Source organism: Lontra canadensis, unplaced genomic scaffold (genome assembly GCF_010015895.1).
Source record: "Lontra canadensis isolate GAN:19392208 unplaced genomic scaffold, GSC_riverotter_1.0 scaffold81, whole genome shotgun sequence".
NCBI lineage: Eukaryota > Metazoa > Chordata > Mammalia > Carnivora > Mustelidae > Lontra > Lontra canadensis.
In genome coordinates this window covers 964,974-986,997 of record NW_022631075.1, presented here as the reverse complement: position 1 = coordinate 986,997, position 22,024 = coordinate 964,974, and the positions used below count along the sequence as shown (strand labels likewise).

At 42.4% G+C, this 22,024-nt stretch overlaps 1 long non-coding RNA gene across 3 annotated transcripts; it reads right to left on the bottom strand.

The window, feature by feature from the left end:
- Window positions 1-619: 619 nt before the first annotated feature.
- LOC116882107 lies at window positions 620-21,811 on the bottom strand. Of its 3 annotated transcripts, none has more exons than XR_004385554.1 (5): window positions 21,630-21,811; window positions 5,543-5,680; window positions 3,690-3,899; window positions 1,153-1,286; window positions 620-1,068 (listed from the first exon to the last, which is right to left on the bottom strand). It is a non-coding gene; the product is annotated as an uncharacterized LOC116882107 (long non-coding RNA). The 3 variants fall into 3 exon arrangements; XR_004385552.1 differs by having other exon boundaries at window positions 621-1,068; window positions 1,153-1,270; window positions 21,630-21,809; XR_004385553.1 differs by lacking the exon at window positions 3,690-3,899 and having other exon boundaries at window positions 621-1,068; window positions 1,153-1,270; window positions 21,630-21,807.
- Between the last annotated feature and the right edge of the window lie 213 nt (window positions 21,812-22,024).

Sequence of the window (22,024 nt, the reverse complement as noted above, 5' to 3'; positions counted from 1 at the left end):
TCCCACATCGGGCTCCTTGCACAGCAGGAAGCCTGCTTCTCCCTCTGCCTCTGCCTGCCATTCTATCTGCCTGTGCTCACTCTTGCTCTCTCTCTCTGACAAATAAATAAAAAATCTTAAAAAAAATAAATAAATAAAAAATAAAATAAAATCTTTTAAAAAACGGTTATACAGGGGCGCCTGGGTGGCTCAGTGGGTTAAAGCCTCTACCTTCGGCTCAGGTCATGATCCCAGGGTCCTGGGATCGAGCCCTGCATCAGGCTCTCTGCTCAGTGGGGAGCCTGCTCCTCTCTCTCTCTCTCTGCCTGCCTCTCTGCCTACTTGTGATCTCTGTCAAATAAATAAATAAAATCTTTTTAAAAAAAAAGATTATACAGAATAAGATGAGCAGAACTTCTGCAAGGCTAAAGGGGTCTTTTCCAAAAGCCTTGCAGGGGCACCTACATGGCTCAGTTGGTTGAGCATCAGAGTCGGTTTTGGCTCAGGTCATGATCTTGCAGTTACGGGATCCAGCCCCGAGTAGGGCTCCATATTCAGTGCGGAATCTGCTTCAGATTCTTTTTCCTTTCCCCTTTGCCCCTCCCTGCTCACTCACTTTTGCGCTCTCTCACTCAAATAAATAAAGATCTTTTTTTAAAAAGCCTTGCAAAGAGGAGTTAGTTCATTTGTATTTCCCTTGGATACAGGGAAACAAATAATAAATAGGGAAGAACAAATCGAAGTTTCTGGTGTCAGATCCAACAGCCAGAAAGGCTCCCTTTTTGCAATAGATTAGAAAGAAAGGGAGGAAATAAGGGAAGAAGCAACAGCGAGAAAAAGGTATACAGGTCTGGTCCAGTCATCTTGGGAAAGCTGTCTCCTTCAGCTGTCGTCTGCTTCAATTCCTGGAAATCTTTATTTCCAGGTACTCAGGGGATATGCAGATCTAGTCAGGGTTTGGCGCTTTCGTTAGATGTGACACACGGGAGGCTGCCTGGCTGGCTCAGTCAGAGGAGTGTGCAACTCTTGATCTCGGGGTTGTGAGTTCGAGCCCCACGTTGCGTGGAGAGATTAGTTTAAAAATTAAATCTTAAAAAAAAAAAAAAGGATGTCACACATGGATCCAAGAGTCATTCCTTGGAGTTTCGCAGTACAAGGGTTGGTTAACAGTACCTGAAAGGGGCCTTTCCAACAGGGTTGAAGAGAGTCTTTCTGTAGCTGTCTTTTCCAATAGATGAAATCTCTGGACTGCAAGGTATGACGCTTTAGATCTTTGTCTCCCAGGAACGCACTGTGGAAAGATTGTTCTACTAAAGCGTGGTTATTCTCAACAGAAGCAACTGGGCCTGTGCAATATTAAGTATATTGTGGATTGAAAGCAGGAGCCAAGTACATGGGCCATCCTGTGATTATCTCAAAAGGTAAGAGTTTATAGGTTCCAAAGAGGTAGATCTAAAATGTAGGAAAACTAATGGCAGTGCTTTTGGCCGGATTATTTGAAGATCCTCTACAAATTTTGCTTAACAATACCATTAGTGTGTTTGACTTGCCCTGAGGATTAAGGGTAGCAAGCACAGGAGAAATGTTGTAACAATACCCAAACAACACAAACCTGTCGAAGCAAGTTCTCTGGTCACTATGAAGTTTGAGGGGAATTCCCCAGGTATGGATGATTTCTTCTAGCAGGATTTTAGCCACAAAAAAATAGCAGTCCAGTGAGAAAACATACAAACCATTATCAAGACAAATTTATATGCCTGAGATGGAGGAAGCTGAATAAAATCCATCTGCCAAACTTTGATCCATTGGGCAATTTATAGTGTCCAGAAGCAGTGCACACAGGTTTTCCCAAATTATATTTAAAGGCAGGTAGGGCAAGCAGAGTAGGCACTGTGTGGTCTTGTTAACATTTACCCACCAGTATTGGCTCAAAGGTTTTCATTTTATCAGCAGACCAATGATTGGATATGTATACAGTAGTCAGTACTAGGAATTTTAGAGTCTGTGGCAGCACTGGGTTATTATTTGGCCCAACCCAGAGTTTTCTTTTTTTTTTAATTAAACCAGCAGTCATTAGGTTTTCAATATTGTTTTTTCCTTTTCTGGGGCTGATGGTTGGGCATCTCTAGTCAATTTTTCTAGATTATCATTTGGGGAGGGGAACATCCCTTTGACCATGACAGAGGTTTGGCTGTTGGTTCCTTCAAGAGCAGCATTCTTTGCGGAAATATCAACTAGGTGGTTTCCTCTGGCCTCCAAGGAATCCAGCTTAGAATGTGCAGGGACCTTAACACCAGCCAAAGCACCTGCCAAGTGTATGGCATCTGGTCATTTCTGAACATAAAGGCCATTTTTAATTTTGTCCCCACTAGAAGTGAGGAAGCCTCACTGTTTCCTTAGCATTCCAAAGTCATGAGCTACTTCAAAGGCCTACCTACCGTCAGTATAGATATTTGCAGTTTTGCCCTTGGCTAAAATGCAGTCCGAGCAAGAACAGCCTGTTGGGCCAGGATAGCTGAGGGCAAAGGTGCTGTCTTAATGGCTTAAAAAAAAAAACCTGTATAGCATACCCAACATAATATTTACCATTTCCACCTTTTAAATAAGAACTATTGGTAAACCACCAAAAGTCTGCTTTATGCAAAGGAGCTTTCTGTAAGGCATCACTGGGAGTCTGACAGTCATGAAGAGGACTGTCCACAGAGAAGGAAGAATGGTGGCAAGGTTAAGATTAGTACAGCAAGAGAGTCTGGAATCCAATTTTTCACAGCAGCCAGCTAGCCTAAGAAAACCTTACAACTGGCTTTGTTTTGGGAAGTTCAGGATGCCACGAAGCCTATTTGGATCTATGTGTAGCTTTTGTTCTGAGCTCAGGTGCTGCAAATATCAAACCAGAGTCTGAGAAAACTGCAGTTTCTCCATGGAAACCTTGCGTTCCTTTAAGGCTAACAGCCTAAACAGGTGGATGCTGTCCATGCAACGCCTGAGAAGGGGATCAGAGAAGCAAGTGCCTGAGTATTGTAATAAGGCAGAACTTCTAGTTAACTTTGTATCTTCTAAATCCACTTTTAAGGTTTGGGAGAAGTAGGAAGGACTTTCAGCAAAACTCTGGGGCATTACTGCCCAGGTACACTGCTCTTCTTCCCCAAAAGGCAAAGAGATAATTGACGGACCTTATCCACAGAGAAATCAATCACAGTGAAAAATCTGACGGAACAAATACAAGATGTTGAAGGGTCATCTGATTCACCGAGCTGGCAATTTTGGTTGTTGCTATCAAATTCTAGAATTATCTCCCCCTTTCAGGGGAAAAAAATTCCAATGTTATTTTTCTAAGAAATCTCAGCCCAAAAATTGAATAGGGCAGAGGAACTAAGAAGAAAAGAAATAGTATCTCTTAAAGGAAACAAGAAGGAATTGGTTTAAAGATAGGAACGGGCTGAGGTTTATTAGCGACCCCCACTACTTGAACCATTTCAGTACTTCGAGCAGGGGCTGTTTAATAACAGTAGGACTGCGCACTGAGAGCGCAGGTCTGGTGTCGACAAGGACAGAAAGAGATTCATCCCCAGTCTGGAGAGTTTCTTCTCCAAGCTGGTAAAGAGGAAGAATTGGGAAAAGCCCCTGTAATTCTTCAGAGTTGTGTAGTTGGGAGTTCGGAGGGCACTGGAAAGGCTGGTTGGAGGGCTGAAGGCACTTAGAACACTTACCTTTGGAACAATCTTTCTTCCAATGTCCAATAATGGCAGAGACCAGGAGGGGGTTGCTTTTGCTTAAGGCGCTTCCATTTGTTAGAGTTGAAAATTAAAGATTTTAGTGGTCTTCCTTGTAGCTGAATTCTCTGGGGTGTGGGTGGGCCACTTTGCTAAAATAACTGAATCTGAAGCAGACAGTTTCCCATTTCATCCTAGTCCTTTCAACTACAAGGGAAAAATCCAGATTCAGCCCTTTAATGAACACAGAATTGAAGGGTACCTGAGTGGACTTAACATCCATAGGGAGGCCACAATTTTCCTGAAAAACAGTTTGGAGGTGACTGTAATAGTCCTGCAAAGGTTCATGGGGTTTCTGAGTGCAAGCTTCAATCTTATTCCAATCAACAGGTTTTGGGAAAGCCCTAGGGACTGCCCAGTGAAGCTGTTTAGCAATTGCCCAGCCTGATCATATAAAAAGGCCTGGGGTTGGTCTCTCATTTAAGGTTCTAAAGAGGGGCGCCTGGGTGGCTCAGTGGGTTAAAGCCTCTGCCTTCGGCTCTGGTCGTGGTCCCGGGGTCCTGGGATCGAGTTCCGCGTCGGTCTCTCTGCTCCGCAGGGAGCCTGCTTCCTCCTCTCTCTCTGTCTGCCTGCCTCTCTGCCTACTTGTGATCTCTGTCTGTCAAATAGATAAATAAAATTAAAAAAAATAATAAAGTTCTAAAGATGGGACACCTGGGTGGCTCAGTCACCTTTGGCTTAAGTGTCTTAAGCACCTGCCTTCAGCTCAGCTCATGATCCCAGGGTCCTGGGATCTAGTCCCGCATGGAGCTCCTTGCTCACCTGGGAGCCTGCTTCTTCTTCTGCCTGCCACCCTCTCCCATGCACCTCCCCCCACCCCGCTTGTGTGCCTGGGGCTCTCTCTCTAACAAATAAATGAAGTCTTTGAAAAATAAAGTTCTAAAGATTTTTCAGGATCATCCCAATTAGCTGTTTGCATCCAGTGCTGGGCCTGGCCTTCAACAAGCATGTGAACTAGCCGATACAAATCTGAGGAAGCTGGTTGGTAGGTCTGAATGACTACATTAAATTCTTTGGCAAACCTATGAGGATCTTCAGTAACTCCCGGAAAATCTTTCACCATGGCTCATAGTTCAGCCTTAGTCCAGGGGACATGGGAAATCAGGAGCTTAGCATCAGGATCCTCTTAAGAGTGTAATTAAAGGGGCCAGTTTTAATGGGTTCAGAGAAGGGAGAGGGGAGAGGTTCAGAGAAAAAGGGAAGTTCACTGAGAGAACAAGAATGAGGAAGCAGAGGGTATAAAGGATGTAGAGACGGAGACAAAGAGGACAGGGGAGGAAGAAAGAGGCCTGAAAGGGTTTTTTTGTCTTCTTTCAATTGTTCACCTTGGTTAATTAAAATGGTATTTTTTTTAAAGAGATGATTTTAGAGTCTTGGATACTCTTGGAAGCTTCAAGATATTAATTGAAATAGGTATCCCATTTAGTTCATTTTATTTTAGAGCTTCTAATTTGGTTCTAAGAAAATCAAGTTTGGGAAGACCCAACGTTCCCCATAACAGCCACTGGAGTCCTAAGTAATTTTTTGTTAAGTTGGTCCAATTAGTTAAAAATGCACATGAGGAGGGACCATAGTTTTAAACATAAAACTGGCTGGGGTCCAGAAGGACGACCCTCCTGAGAGAATTTAGCAGATTGAGAACCCATTACTCAAAACCAGAGGTTCAGGAAACAGAAGAGTACTCACGAGGAAGGACAATAGTTTCATTAAAAAAAAATTTTTAAACAGATCCAAATAAAGTCGGAGAGCTCAACCAGAAGGAGGGAGCTCAGATCCGAGAGTGGACTTACCGAACTAAAGGCAAGGTGACTCACAGAAGCAGAAAGCACAAGGCACTAACGTAGGTACTTTACATGGTTCTGGGGGTCGTGACTTCCTCAGGGGTTCCTCTCCTTTGGGTCTCATCTGGGTCACCATGTAATGCTGACCTTAAAAAGCAAAAGAGCCAGTTATTCTACCAGCAAAATGACTTCATAAGGGAATAGAGAGGAACTGAAACTCAAGACAAGAAAACTACGGTGAACCACGGGCAAATCCAGAAAACAGAGGAGAGGGGCTTGTTTTTTGGGGGGGAAAGGAAGAAGCTAGGAGGAGCTGTTTTGCTGAGTTCTCACTGGCTGGATTGTTGCTGGGCCATGAGAAATTCTTCCTCCTGCTGGGGCATTATAAGGTAAGCGGCTTCCTCTTGGGGAATGCGAAGTATTCTTCTTACAAGCAAGCAATAATTCATGAGAGCTCCCCCTTCAGGGCTTCCCGACTCAATTTTTAAATTGTTTTTGAAGATTTACTCTTTATTTATTTGAGAGCGAGCGAGAGAGATCAAGCACATATGGCTCGTAGGGGCATGTAGGGGCAGAGGGGGAGGGAGAGAATCTCAAGGAGACTCCCCACTGAGCATGGAGCCCAGTGCAGGGTTCAATCTCACAACCCTAAGATCAGGACCTAAGCCGAAATCATGAGTGGGATGCTTTACTGACTGAGCCACCAAGGCACCTCCTGACTCCATTTTAAATGAGGTTTCCTTTATTTTCACACTTCCCACTTTACAGCCTCTGGACTTTTCCCAAGTCCTTCCTCCCAATCAAAATGTACCTGTTTATTCCCTCAAGGCCATACTCTTTACTAGATGTCAGTGATATAATTCAGGGTTAAGGCATACTAATATTTTGATGATTTTGTTTCCCACGTGCCCCACATAAGAGTTTCAAGGGATGTATTATGAAGAATATTAAATCAGCAAAATGTTTAGGGACCTAGTATGAACCTGGCATTGGCCTAGATCCTATAGCACTGTATCAAAGAACAGAAAAATTGCCACTTGGGCGCCTAGGTGGCTCAGTCGGTTAAATATCTGACTCTTGATTTTGGCTCAGGTGGTGATCTCAGGGTCGTGAGATTGAGCCCCACATGAGACTCCGTGCTCCATGCTGTCTACTTCTCTCCCTCTCTCTCTCCCTCTGTCCCACCCCCTGCTCACACACTTGCACACTCACCCTAATAAATAAAATCTTCTAAAAATACTTTATAAAAAAAGAAAAATTGGAGGCGCCTGGGTGGCTCAGTGGGTTGGGGCCTCTGCCTTCGGCTCGGGTCATGATGCCGGGGTCCTGGGATCAAACCCCGCATGGGCTCTCTGCTCAGCAGGGAGGCTGCTTCCTCCTGCCTCTCTGCCACTTGTGATCTCTGTCAAATAAATAAATAAATCTAAAAAATAAAAATAAATAAATAAAAATTGCCACACTGGATCTATCCAGCCTACTACCCAGTAGCTAACATTATCAACAAAGGACATGCTCTGGAAAAAACAGAGATGGGGCGCCCAGGTGTCTCAGTCGGTTAAGTGTCTGTCTGCCTTTGGCTCAGGTCATGATCCCAAGGTCCTAGGTTTGAGACCCATGTCAGGCTCCATGTTCAGTGGGAGCGTCTGTTCTCCCTCCACCCTCTCCCTGCTTATGTGCGCACTCATGCGCACGCTCGCGCGCGCTCTCTCTCTCTCTCTCTCTCTCTCTGAAATAAATAAATAAATAAATAAAATCTTTTTTTTTTTTTTTAAGAAAGAAAAAACAGAGATGGAACATTCAAACAACCTTTCTGGCAGGCTTTTTAGACAAACATAGAAAAACTTTAAAAATTTACACACTCTTTGACCTATAATTTTACTCCTAAGAATTTATGCTAAGGAAGTAATAAGAGATACTTACAAAGATCCAAGTGCAATGATGTGTATTACAACATTATTTATAATACTGAAACAATCTAAATATCCAAAATAGAGGGCAAGGTAAATAATTTATTCTGTATTCATATGATAGAATGTTGTGTACATTAAATTCCTATTAACACAAGATTCTTTGACAACAAGAAAAATCTATTGCTGATTGTGAAAACTTTTTTCAAGATTTTATTTATTTATTTAACAGACAGAGATTACAAGTAGGCAGAGAGGCAGGCAGAGGGCGGGGGCGGGGGCGGGAAGCAGGCTCCCTGCCGAGCAGAGAACCTGATGCGGGGCTCGATCCCAGGACCCTGGGACCATGACCCGAGCTGAAGGCAGAGGCTCAACCCACTGAGCCACCCAGGCACCCCTGATTGTGAAAATTTTTGTTTTAATTTTATGCATAGAAAAAGACTGAAAAGATTTACCTTAAATGTTGAAAATGTTTGTATCAAAATGATAGGAATATGAATGACCTTTTTTAAGCTAAATGTTCTAAATTTCCACAAGAAACATTCTTTTTTAATTGGGAAAAAACAATGCAATTGTCTATTTTTTAAATGGAATATTCCCTGAGAAAGACTATTTGTCTTCCTTAAAACATCAAAGAGTAACAATATTCCCAGCTTCTCCTAATGTAGACATTTATAGTTTTTCATTTGTAAATGTGTTTAACAGTTTTAATCCTTTTCACTTCTGGTAACTTGTACTATTATTTTTTTTTAAATAATTACACATTCAACAAAGGTTACAAGGAATGTAGAGAGAAGTCCCATGCACTGTTTCCTCAGTAGCCCCAATGTTAGTATCTTATACAACTATAGCACAATATCAAAACCAAGAAATTGACACTGGTACAATCCTCAGTGCTTATTCAGATTTCACCCATTATACATGTACTCATTTGTGTCTGGGTGTTGTGTGTGGGTGAGTGTTTAGCTCTATATAATTCTATCAGATGTATAGCCTTGCATAACAACCACCACAATCAAGATCTAGAACATTTTCATCACAAGGATCCCTCATGTTGTACTTTTTTAAAGATTTTATTTATTTGAGAGGGAGAGAGAGAGAGGGCAGGAGTGGAGGAGGCACAGATGGAGAGGGACAAGCAAACTCGGCGCTGAGCATGGAGTCCAAGGTGGGGCTCGATCCCATGACCCCGAGATCATGACCTAAGCCAAAATCAAGAGTCAAATGCAAAATTTTTAAAAACCAGTATTTTTCCTTATATTAACTGGTACAACTCCTTGCTACCCTTTCTATATTTTTTGCCTGCATCATTTGATCACCTCTTCATCTGATACCACTTTTGTACTATAATGTCTATAGAGAGAACAGGGAAATAATTTAGTATTTCCAAGAGTACAGAAAAGTTTTGGTTTTTTTTTTTGGTTTCCCAACCCATCACTGATTAATGTCACATATATATTCTGGGTTGTCAATTTTGGGAAAACCTCTATCAAATCTGGGAAAACCTCTATATTATTTCTTGTCTATATAAGCTGTAAGATTTTAGGCTATGTCAAGTTTTTTATGTAATGACTAATCTTAGATAAGCTTTAGACTTACTGGTTTAAAAGTGTTCCCTCAAGTCATTTCTACACTGGTACAGCCACCCATAGCTTAACTATATGCAGAAGTGATAGGAAACCACATAAATATATCCTGTTAACCCCAAATAAATGTATCTGAAACACAATTTCTCTTTGGTTGGATCACCAAAAGAATAGTTCCAGTAAAGGGGCACCTGGGTGGCTCAGTTAAGCGCCTGCCTTTGGCTCAGGTCATGCTCTCCACATCCTGGGATCCAGCCCTACATTGGGCTCCCTGCTTGGCAGGGAGTCTGCTTCTCTCTCTCTCTCTCCCTCTGCCCCTCCTCCCTGTTCATTATCTTTCTCATAAATAAATAAATAAATAAATAAATATCTTTAAAAAAAAAGAACAGCTCCAGTAAAAATAGAACTCCCCACAGAAAGCAAACAAAGGCAGAAAATATAAAAGGAGCAAAAGTGTTTTCTGGGTTGGATGAAGATAGACAACACTTATTTTTAATACATCTTGTGTCTTCACAAGTAGATTTAAAGTTAATAAAAGTGTTCCCCTCTCATATACATTTAAAGTAGTCTAATGTTGTGAATTCCCTTGACAGAATTGGGAAAACCATGTCCCAGAAGAATAAAGCCTCAGAGGAAAACTGCTGGAGCTAATCTATGGCAGGAAAGCCTTCCCCACCACTGAATTCTAAACCTGTTCTGTGGCAAAGACTTCTGAAAGGAGGACAGCAAAGACAGAAATCCTAAGGAAAAGATGGGATGGATTTAGCCATACTAAACTTAAAAACATCCATGAGGTTAAAACAAAACCAAACATAAAAAAAAAATACCCCTTGGGGAAAAAAGTACTTGTTATTCATATTACAAAGGAGAGCACCACTACAGAAATCAATTAAAAATTTTAAAGCATGAGGAATCCAACAGAAAAACTGGCAAAGACCATGAACAGGCCATTCACAAAGAAAGAAATTCGGAAAGGCAAAAATTGAAACAACTGCCAAGGAGTTAGGGAAACCAATCCCTCTCACCCTGCTGTTGGGAATAGAAATTAGTTCACCTTTATACAAGGCTACTTGACAATATAAAAATGACACTAACACTTATAATAAGCTTGCTCTTTGCTAAGTACTCTGTGTGCTTTGCACTGATTAAGTTATTCAATTCTCACTCAGCTTTATTGATATTCAATGTGCATCATTTGTAATAATGAAAACTCAAGACTCCTCAGACCCCCAACAATAGGGTTGGTTAAATGGATCATGGAACCTCTCTCTAGACAACAGGACTGAAATGATCTGTATTTACCACATGAAAAGCTCTCAAAATATAGTTTGGTTTTTTTCAAAGATTTTATTTATTTATTTGACAGACAGAGATCACAAGTAGGCAGATGAGGCAAGCAGAGAAAGAGAGAGGAAGGGAAGGAGGCTCCTGACGAGCAGAGCACCCAATGCAGGGCTCAATCCCAGGACCCTGGGATCATGACCCAAGCCGAAGGTAGAGGCTCTAACCCACTGAGCCACCCACACGCCCTAGTTAAGTTTTTTTTTTTTAAAGACTACAGAAGAGAATATATGATGTACCATTTCTATTGTATAAAAACTGCATGAATAAATACCTATCTACATATGGATATGTATGTAGAAAAATCTTGGGGAGGAGCACCTGGGTGGCTCAGACAGTTAAGCATCTACCTTTGGCTCAGGTCATGATCCCAGTGTCCTGGAATTGAGACCCACAGTGGGCTCCCTGCTCAGCGGGGAGCCTGCTTCTCCCTCTCCCTCTGCTGCTCCCCTTGCCTGTGTTCTCTCTCTCAAATAAATAAAATCTTTTTTAAAAAATCTTGGGGATATAGAGCAAAATGATGACAATGGTTATTTCCAGGTGGTAGGATTTTAGATGATCTTGATTTTCTGCCTTACACTTTTCCATGAATGCCTTCTGAAGTTTTGCTATCACTATTCCTGGGAAGCAGGGGTAAGGTGGGCTTGAGGGGCACACGACCTATGGTGTCATACACAGCTCCATCCTTACAGAAGCCCATGTTTTAATATTCTACTGTCACGGTTTTGAAATTCTGAATAATTCATGAATAAGGGGCCCCACACTTTCAGTTTGCACTGGCTCCTGCAGATTCTGTAGTGGGCCCTGTCAGGAGTACACCTTGCCTCTTCAGCTGTCGTCCTGAAGTGTGGGATCTTGCCACTGTCACCACTCTGAGAACTGGCTGTTTTCATTTTCCTTCCCTCACGCAGAAAGGAAAACCTCTCACCAAGGAGGCTTTGGACTCACTCTTTCCACCGTCAGCTGATTGATCAACCCTCTCCCTGGACAAGGAAAGCCTCTGAGGACAGACTATTTTTCTTCCCTATTAGATTTTAGCTTTACACTCTCTCCCAGCCCCCAACAGGATGGATCATTGGTGCCCCTTACAATATCTGCCTATACCTTCCAAAACACCAATCCTGGCAGGGGAAAAACCTGTTCTTCGGAGTAACACACTCGATCACAGCAACTACTCTAGCGTCAAACACATATGCGTACATTACCTATGTATATTGTCTTTAGGTCATTCAGTAATGAGCCCGTGACTGTGGCCATGAGATTTCCTTACAGTTTATTCCCATCAACTAAGCTTTTCATTGTCACAAATGGTTTCATCTCCACTCGGTGATTTCACTGTGCATGCCTCCCTTTAGATCTTTTGTAAAGATTTATCTTTTGAAAAACTAGCTACCCCCCCATCCCTAAGAAATCATGCTTTTGAAATGTCAAAATAATATCCTTAACCTCCTTTATCTTTACCTTTGTTTCCTATTTCTAAGGCAGCATCTACTCAGAAGAGGGCCACAGCCCACTAGTGACTCAATTCCCTTTAAAACAGCGGTTGTGACATCTCATCAGAAGTTTCATGAGGTCAACTTATATTACATCCACCAAACATTTTATCTGCATGCTACTTAATCCTTCAAATAAATCCAGTTAACTAGATAAGCATTATAGAAATCCCATCTCCTCTAAGAAATTCTTTTGGTCCAAATATCTTCTACTAGCTTTTCTGACAGGAAAGTCAAAATTCCCAGTTCTTGAGTCACCTCTGTTGTGCCACACGTACCACATAAACAACAAAAAAAAAATTCAATTTTGGATATTTCCAAATACACATAAAAGTATAGGGAATGATGCAATTAAGTTCCAGGTATCCATTACTCACCTTCAGCAATTACATTCTGCCAATCTCAATCATCCCTTTTTAATTCTGTTTCTTGATTTAGAGGAAATTTTGAGCATTGGGTTCTCACTAGGAATACAGCCAAATTCATAGTCTCACTTGAAATAAAGCTGTCCCCTCAGTAGCAGTTATCTAGTTAGAATCTAAACGCATTCCCCCTTCCCAGATTCCCCATCTCTAACCAACCTGCTCCACAACTCCCCCTCTTTTCACCCCTAAGCTGCAACTGGCATTTGTCCCAGCTAACTGATCGAATGATCTAATCCTTTCTCCTTTCAACTATGGGAACACGGGACAGGGAGACTTAGAGAACACATTTGTTCAGCATTCTGCAGAAGAGGCAAAATTGCCTTCTGACCCATGCACCCCAGGGCAATTCCGTTTCACTTCTTCACCTTCTGGAGAGGTGAACAAATACCAGCATTGAAACAAAAAAAAATTTTTTTTAGAGCTTTTGTTCAGAGATCTGTTTAGGGGCGCCTGGGTGGCTCAGTTGGTTGAGCTTTCCACTCTTGGTTTCGGCTCAGGACATGATGTCACGGGGTCCTGAGGAGGACCCCCACTGGGCTCTGTGCTCAGTGGGGAGTCTGCTTGAAGAGTCGCTCCCTCTGCCCCTCCCCCAACTTGTGCACACAGGGATGCGGGTGCTCTCTAATAAATACATTTTTTAAAAAGATCTGTTTAAAATTATGCTATGTCTATGCATGAGAAAGTGGGTATTAAGCAAAGAAGGCAAGAAGAGCAAGGTTCAGAGGGAATAAGATGGAGAATTAAGTTACGGGTCTCGCAAAAGGAAGCAATACTTCTGGGCTGCCACTGACACTTGATCTCCTTTAATCTTCCCAACAATTTCAGGTACAACTGAATTCCCATTTTACATATGAAGAAACTGAGGAAACTCAAACCTCAGAAATCCTGTGGCTCCAGGCACCCAGTCTGTGAATGCTGGAGGAGGAATTAAATCGTATGTGACTCCGAAGTCATGCTCTTTCTACCTAAGCAGGGGGCTTGGGAGCACTGGGCAGTGGCACAGGACATTTGTCAGGGTCCCCAGGACAATCTCTTTTGAGGGCTCAGCCTGCAAACAAATGCCACTTTGTAATGAGACTTTCTCTCTTTCTCACCAGATGGTCCCCTAAATTAGTTGAAGCCTGTGGGCCTTAAATATAAAATAGGCGGATGCATGTTGATTATAATACTGCAGCTTGGTTTTCATCGCAAGTGTTAGGCTTAAAATGTAAGAATGTGGTTGACTTATAGCATTTTCTTTTTAAAGGATGAAAGTTCCTTGCGCTTGATCAGCCCAGCCCCTGGAAGCCTGGCTGCTGCTCTCCATAACAGAGAGAATGACACCCAGGTGGGCGCCCGAAAGCAAGGGTTCCGTAGCCATCTGCCTAGGACAGGCCTGAGCCACACGACTTTGACCCAAACCACACTGCTGATGTTGCCCCTCTGGGGCCCACGGGAGGCAGTTCGTGTTCTTCCTCCCTTGACCAGACTAGGCAAGTTGTGTTTCCTCAAGAGGTCCCCGGCTTGCTGCAATATTATCCACGCAGCTCCTTCTTTGCCATCAGCATCTACCCGACCCTGCCGGGATCTAGAAGCTGGTCCATCTGGACTGGACATCCACCCTTTTCTTCCCCACTGAGCTGGAGGGAAAAGAGGCAGCTGTAAAACCTGCTTCTCTTTTACTCACACTTAGTATGCCTGTTTTGTCTGGATGTAAAGGCCCACTCACCTACAGCTAGGAAAAATTCTGCTCTCCTATCTAACTTTGGAACTGAGAAATCAGTCTTTGTTCAGACACGCTTCTCTACAAAGCACGGCAGCTGGGGTGGAGTGGTGGCAGCAGAGAGGCTGCGGGAGCCACGAAGGGTGAGGGGGAAGGCAATGCCGAGTGGAGAGGAGCAGTCACCACAGGGAAGGGAGACGTTATCACAGGGTTCAGCAGGGAGCAGTAAGGGAGATGGTTCACTATTCAGGAGGAAGGGAGAAGGGGCTAAGAACCAAGCACTATGCTAGATGCTTTACATATACCAAGGAAGGTGGGACTGGAAATGAGGAGAAATTTTTGAATGCTAGGACACGGATTCAGGCAAGAAGTAATGAAGGACTTAGTAGAATGATAGCAGTTTGAATGGAAAAGAAAGAAGAAATAGGATTCACTGTGAGAGGAGTTTCAGCCTAACTTACCAATGGACTGGATGCAGAGGTCAGGGAAGAGGAAACCAAGAGAGCTTTGGGTTTTCATAATAAGTGACTGGGAAGATAGGGGACATTAATGGGAAAATGACTGTCAGGAGATGGACATAGGCGAGGTTGATCAATTTGGTTTTGGACCTATCTAATCTTTTTATAAATACAAATTTTTTTAAGATTTTATTTATTTATTTGACAGAGAGAGATCACAAGTAGACGGAGAGGCAGGCAGAGAGAGAGAGAGAGAGAGGGAAGCAGGCTCCCTGCTGAACAAGGAGCCCGATGTGGGACTCGATTCCAGGACCCTGAGATCATGACCTGAGCCGAAGGCAGCGGCTTAACCCACTGAGCCACCCAGGCGCCCTGGACCTATCTAATCTTTAAAAAAAATTTTTAAGGTTTTATTTGAGAGAGAGAGAGAGAATGAGAGAGAGTGGGAGGAGGGGCAAAGGGGAAGGGAGACAGAGAGGGAAAGAATCTCAAACAGACTCTGAGATAAGTGTGGCTCCCGACAGGGGGCTCTATCCCACAATCCTCAGATCATGAGATGAGCTGAAACCAAGAGTCTGACGCTCAACCGACCAAGCCACCCAGGTGCCCCCTTGAAATTTTTTTAAAAAGATTTTATTTATTCATTTGACAGACAGAGATCACAAGTAGGCAGAGAGGCAGGCAGAGAGAGAGGGCGGGGAAGCAGGCTCCCCGCTAAGCAGAGAGCCTGATCCCATGATCCTGAGATCATGACCTGAGCTAAAGGCAGAAGCTTTAACCCACTGAGCCACCCAGGTGCCCCTGAAATTTTTTATAATACAAATTTTCAAACATAGAGAAAAATTAAGGAAATAGGATATTGAAGTCCCACGTACCCATTACCTAGCTCGACAATTATCAACTTATGGCCAATCTTGTTTCATCCTTTCTTCCTTTCTTCCTTTCCCCAACTAGATTATTTTGAAATAAATCTCAGATACATGATACCGTCCATAAACACTTCAGTATGTATTTCTAAAAGATATTCTTAACATAGCCACATAGAATCATCTTACCTAAAAGAAATTAATCATCACATACTTAATGTCATCAATAAGTATCCAAATTTCCTCAATGGTCTCCTTGTTTATTTATAATTGATTGGCTAAAATCAGAATCCAGATAAACAAGACCTACCGAATGTAAGATTCCGTCTAAAACTGCCATGTAGACATATCAAGCAGGCAACTAAAATTTCAGGTCCAAAACTCAATGAAGAGGTAGAGGCCAGGAATACAGATTTAGAAATCATCTTCCCAGAGGGATGATGAAGCTATTTGAATAAATGAAGCTGAGTAGATACCTTAGAAGGAGAATATAGCAATAAGAATGGCTCAAGGATAAAACCTTGGGGAACAACTACATTCAGGAAGAAAAGAGCCCCCTGGGATGGGGATGGGAGTAGTTTGAGAAAGAAGTGAAAAGCTGAAAAAGAAAACAAGATAGTGATGTCACCGGAGCCAAGAAATGAAAGCATTACACAGAGGGAGAACCACGTAATTGTGCTTGCTTCATGTTTTCCATCAAAAGAGTCTTGGGCTGGGGCACCTGGGTGGCTCAGATGGTTAAGCACCTGCCTTCAGCTCAGGTCATGATCCCAGAGTCCTGGGATCCATCCCCACATAGGGCTCCCTGCTCAGTGCAGAACCTGCTTCTCGCCCTCCCTCCACCATTCCCTCCACTTATCCTCTCTGGCTCTCTCTCTCTCTCTGTCAAATAAATAAATAAAATATATATATATATTTTTTAAAGAGTCTTGGGCTAAATCTCAGTCCCTGCTCTACTGTGTGGCTTTCTAGCTGTGCTATACATTAAGCAAATCATATCTGTAAACCTAACATTCTTCAAATGTGAAAAACAGGTAAGACCAGTCCTTCCCATTAAAAGGCTGTGTAAGGGGGCACCTGGGTGGCTCAGTGGTTTAAGCCTCTGCCTTCAGCTCAGGTCATGATCTCAGGTCCTGGGATCTAGCCCCACATCTGGCTCTCTACCCAGCAGGGAGTCTGCTTCTCCCTCTACCTCTGCCCCCTCCCCGCACCCCTGCTCATGTTCACTCTTTCTCAAATAAATAAATAAAATATTTTAAAAAATAAAATATATCCTCCACATACCCCCTCAAAATCGTATAGATAGGTACTATTATGAGTCTTGTTTTACAGATGAGGAAGCTGAAGCTGAGAGGAGTGAACTAACTTGCCCCAGGTCACACAGCTTGGAAACTGGTGAGCCAAAGCTCAAGCCAAGTCTTTCCTATGCCCGAAACGGATCTCTTAGTCACTGCACCAAAGTTCCTCTTAAAAATATGTCTTGAAAGGGGTGCCTGGGTGGCTCAGTAAGTTAAGCATCTGCCCTTGGCTCAGGTCATGATCCCAAGGTCCTAGGATCGAGTCCCGCATCAGGCTCCTTGCTCACCAGAGTCTGCTTCTCCCTCTGCCTGTTGCTCCCCCTGCTTGTGAGCTCTCTCTGACAAATAAATAAATAATTTTTTTTAAAAGAAATTAGTCCTTTAAAAAATATGTATGCATTGAGAGGCACCTGGAAGGCTCAGTCCTTAGAACATGCAACTCTTGATCTCAGGGTCCTGAGTTCAAGCCCCACAATGGACTTAGAGTTTAAAAATTTTAAAATTAAAAAACAGTGGGAAAACATGCCTGGGAAAATTAGAAGATCACCATATTATAACCCTACTGAATTACAGATCTAGGCATCGAGCATCAATGCAGCTATTACCACAGAAACAACCAGACATTATACGGCTCCTGAGGTTCTCACGTTCACCATCTATGAAGTTAATTTTGCCCCCATCACACCCCAAATGGAACTTGAATCAAACAAAGCTTTTATTTTTTTAATTTTTTTGAAAGATTTTATTCATTTATTTGACAGAGAGCGAGATCACAAGTAGGTAGAGAGGCAGGCAGAGGGAGAGGGAGAAGCAGGCTCCCCGCTGAGAAGGGACCCGGATGCGGGGCTCGATCCCAGGACCCTGAGATCCTGACGTGAGCCGAAGGCAGAGGCTTAACCCACTGAACCACCCAGGCGCCCCCAAACAAAGCTTTTAGATTAGGGTTACAGTTGCCAGATAAAATTTAGGACACCAAATTAAAGTTGCATTTCAGATAAACAACAAATAATTTTCTTAGTATAAGCATGTTCTGTGCAATATTTAATATGTCCCATGCATTATAGTTGGGGCATACTTTTACTAAAAATTATTCATTGTTCATCTGAAATTCAATTTTAACTGAGTACTCTGTGTTTCTATTTGCTAAATATGGTGATCCTACTTTATTGTTTTTTGAAGATTTTATTCACAGATTTGAGAGAGGGTGCATGAGCAGGGGGGAGAGGCAGAGGAAGAGGGAGAAGCAGACTCCCCGCTGAGCAAGGAGCCTGATTCAGGGCTTGATCCCAGGACCCCGGGATCATGACCCCAGCCAAAGGCAGATGCTCAACCGACTGAGCCACCCAAGGGCCCTGGCAATCCTACCCATTTATAAGAAACGCAAAGGACTGAGAAACATACTAATCTGAATACTCCCTAGATGTTTGATTACATTAAGAAATCATTAATTTTTCAGTTGTCTAGTTATATTGTGAGTTTTTTTTTAAAGAAGTTATCTTTTACAGATAAACATTGAAATGTCTGTGGATGAAATCATATGATGTTCTGAAGGTCCTTCACAGTAATTTGGAAGGGAGGGAAGGGGATGAGATCTAGATATAACAAGACTGGCTTAAAGCTTCCTCAAAAGTACATGTGATTTCACTACACTCTTCTATTTCTGTGTGTGTTTAAAATTTCCCATAATAAAAAAGTATTTAAATGAAGCAATACCTAGCACAGTGACTGACATACTGTAAATACTTAATATGTATCTGTTGGCAGGCAAATGGTTTTTTTTTTTTTTAAGAAAGCTCTCAGATGGCCATCAAATGGAAAAACATTCTGGAAATGAGATTACAAGCTTGAATATGCCTGAAAACACAAATGAGATTCATTTAGGGACCAAACTATACTCAAATGGAAACAATAATGAATTTGCCCAGACAAGGGAATTTGTTTATTGAAGATGAACAGTTGTGAAAGTCTGGGAAGAAGAGGTATGTATTACAGGAACTTAATTTGGGTAAACACACAAGACATTTTTAACCCTCCAAAAAGACGTTATGTGGAAAACAATCCACCTTAGGTTTTCTTCAATATGACATATTCCAGTGAACTGTGTAGAAAGTCATATTAATTTCCCAAAGGACTTTGGACAGATTTTGAAAATTTGAGTGCTCACATGCAAATAAATTGCCAGTTACTAGAAATTAATGACTTCTCATGCTAAATAATGCATGCGCTTGACAGGATGTCTTTATCAAAAATGGAGTATTGTCCGTTTTAAATGCAGTCTTGCTTTAAGTGCTGGGTACATGAGGACAACCAAATTCGAAAGCAATCTCCTGCCCAAGGTGTAGGCTAATGTGTTTAGTGAAGTGTTTAGTGTAGGTACGTGAAATAAGCTATTTGTCTTATGCTTAATATCCCTCTATATGGATACATTATAATTAATTCAACCATTTCTCTTATTGATGGATGTTTCCCACCTCTGCTACTATAGACAACAATGCATTTACCCTTCTACATTTAGCCTTACATTCTGGTGCTTTAATTTCTGGGAGAGAGATAAGAAGTAGGTTGGCTAGGCCAAGAGTATAAATATTCTTCATTTTAATAGATACTAATTGCATGTATTTCTAAATTAGGGCTACAAATGTGCAATGGTGTTCTAAAAATGCAATCACCGAGGGCACCTGGGTGGCACGGTTGGTTAAGCGTCTGATTCTTGGTTTCTGCTCAGGTCATGATCTCAGGGTCCTGAGATCAAGCCCTGTGTTGTGCTTCATACTCAGTGTCTGCTTGAAATTCTCTTCTCCCTCTGCCCCTCCCTGCCACAAGCTGGCTCGTGTTCTCAATTTCTTTCTCAAATAAATAAATCTTTATTTAAAATAATCGGTAATTGCATTTTAAATTATTTAACTACAAGCCAATCATCTTAACTAACTTCACTACAAATGCTAAGTAAATTTCAGCTCTGCTTTAAGTAAAGAACTGGGTTCTCTGACAACTTCCCATTAACAGTGCCCTTGGTGTTAGAAATTCCATGGTTTATTCTATTTCAGAGCATACTGTATCAGTACTTCCAGTCTGGTATATCTTCCTGCATCAGGAAGTGGCATTTTATTTTGTTTTTAAGATTTTATCTATTTTTTTGACAGAGAGAGACACAGCAAGAGAGGTAACACAAGCAGGAGTGGGAGGAGAACAGGCTTCCCACTGAGCAGGGAGCCTGATGTGGGGCTCAGTGCGGGGCTCAATCCCAGGACCTTAAGATCATGACCTGAGCCAAAGGCAGACGCTTAAGAACTGAGCTACCCAGGCACCCCAGAAAGTGGCATTTTAAATTGTAACCTTGTCAGTCTCTGAATTCTGTGGGCCATTTCAATCTGTCCCTTCTTGGTCCTTTTTTTGCAAGGAGAGACTGGTTCTCTGCACTCTTTAAAAAGGTACTTTTTTAGGGACACCTGGATGGCTCAGTGGTTAAGCATTTGCCTTCGGCTCGGTTCATGATCCCAGGATCCCGGGATCGAGTCCTCCCGCCCCCGCAGTCGAGCCCCACGTCGGGCTCCCTGCTCAAGGGAGAGCCTGCTTCTCCCTCTCCCTCTGCTCCTCCCCCTGCTTGTGTTCTGTTTCTCTGTCAAATAAATAAAATATTTAAAAAAAATAAAATAAAAAGGTATTTTTTAAAAAGATTTATTTATTTTAGACAGAGTGCAATGAGGGGCAGAAGGAGAAAACCTCCAGCAGACTCCCCACTGAGCACAGAGCCCAAGGAGAAACTCAATCTCACCAACCCTGAAATCATGCCCTGAGAGAAAACCAAGAGTCTGATGCTCAACCGACTGAGCCACCCAGGTGCCCCACAAAAGGTATTTTCATTAGTAACTTCCCCTCTTCTATTTTTTGTCCCTCTAATCTTGAAGATCCCTTTAATGGCTCTTCTTCCAATTCAAAAGTAACAACTGCTTGTTAGAACCAGTCAAACAGTTCAATATGAGGATGTATAAAGACAAAGCTCATCACCTCCATCTCCTAATAGCCTACTGAGTCTTCCACAACTTTCCCTGCTCATACAAACAGATCACATATACAAAATTTTGTTTACACCAAAGTATAATCATACTATACACATTGTTCTGCAACTTGTTTCACTCAACTATGTATGTACATATATACACACACACATATATATTTATATATGTGACAATATCTAGTACTTAACAAAAAATAGTGGAGATACTCCAGTCTTAGATTCCTTTCCAGTTCTAAAATTTGCTTTTGTGTTCCTTCAGAGAGCATACTACCACTATAATTATTTGTAATGAATTTCTCAATGTCTTTCTTCCCTGCTAGACTGAGAACTCTATGAAGGCAGGGGGCCAATTTTGTTCGCCCCTCTACCTCCAGAATTTAGGATAGTGCTGCCAGGAGAGTAATTGCCCAAAATCTATTTGTTCATTGTTTCAGTGCTTCCTGAAACCTCAGTCTACTTAAACTGGGTCATTGTCAATACTCAACATTTATCTTTAAGAACTCAGGCCCCAGGAAAGCCACCACTCAGTGTTATTTGGATGGAACCTAGTGACAGTACATTTTAAATATTTGGGGAAATTTGTGTTTTTTAGCAAAAAAAAACCAGCGAATTTTAAAAAGATCACGTGTTTAACAGAGAGTTCTGCACTTATAATTAGGAAACCTGGATTCTAGTCCCACTTCCAACATAAATTACCATGTGGCCTTTAAGAAATTCCTTTCCTTTCTGGTCCTGGGGTCCTCATCTGTAGCTCTAACATTCATTAATTCCACAAGTATGTACTGTCTACTGCGCGCTGGCACTAGGCTAGGTGCTAGTGATACAGGGATGAATACTAATAACAGCCAACATTTAATGAATGCTTACTCTGTGCTTGGTCTTTTACTAATAGGAGTCCTATGCACTCTCATTTATCTCCTACGAACACTACCGTGATCGTTTCTGTACTTTACAAAGGAGGGAACTGAGGCATAGCGAGGTAAAGTAACTTTCCCAGCATACCAAAGGACGCGGTGAAGACATGATTGGATTCCAGTCAGTGGGGCTTCAGATGCCATTCCAATAACCACAGAAAATCCTTGCCCTCGTAATTCGAGGAATATTTCAGTGGCCTGCATTTTGGTTCCAGCCCAGAAATACTGGGTGATGCACCCTTCTCATCGATTTGACGGTGCAACGATGCAGTAGCACATTACATAAACCACTGAGAAACCTGAAACAAGCGCTACAGGCATCAACGCTCTACCTCGCTCTCGCGGTTTCCACGCCGAGAAGGTGAAGAGGTGGGCGGTGTCAGCGGGTCGTACGCACGCACGCCTCCGCGGCGTCCCATTGGGTACAGGCAAGCGTACGGGTCACGCCGGCAAGACGCGCTGCTCTGAACTCAGCAGGAGGCG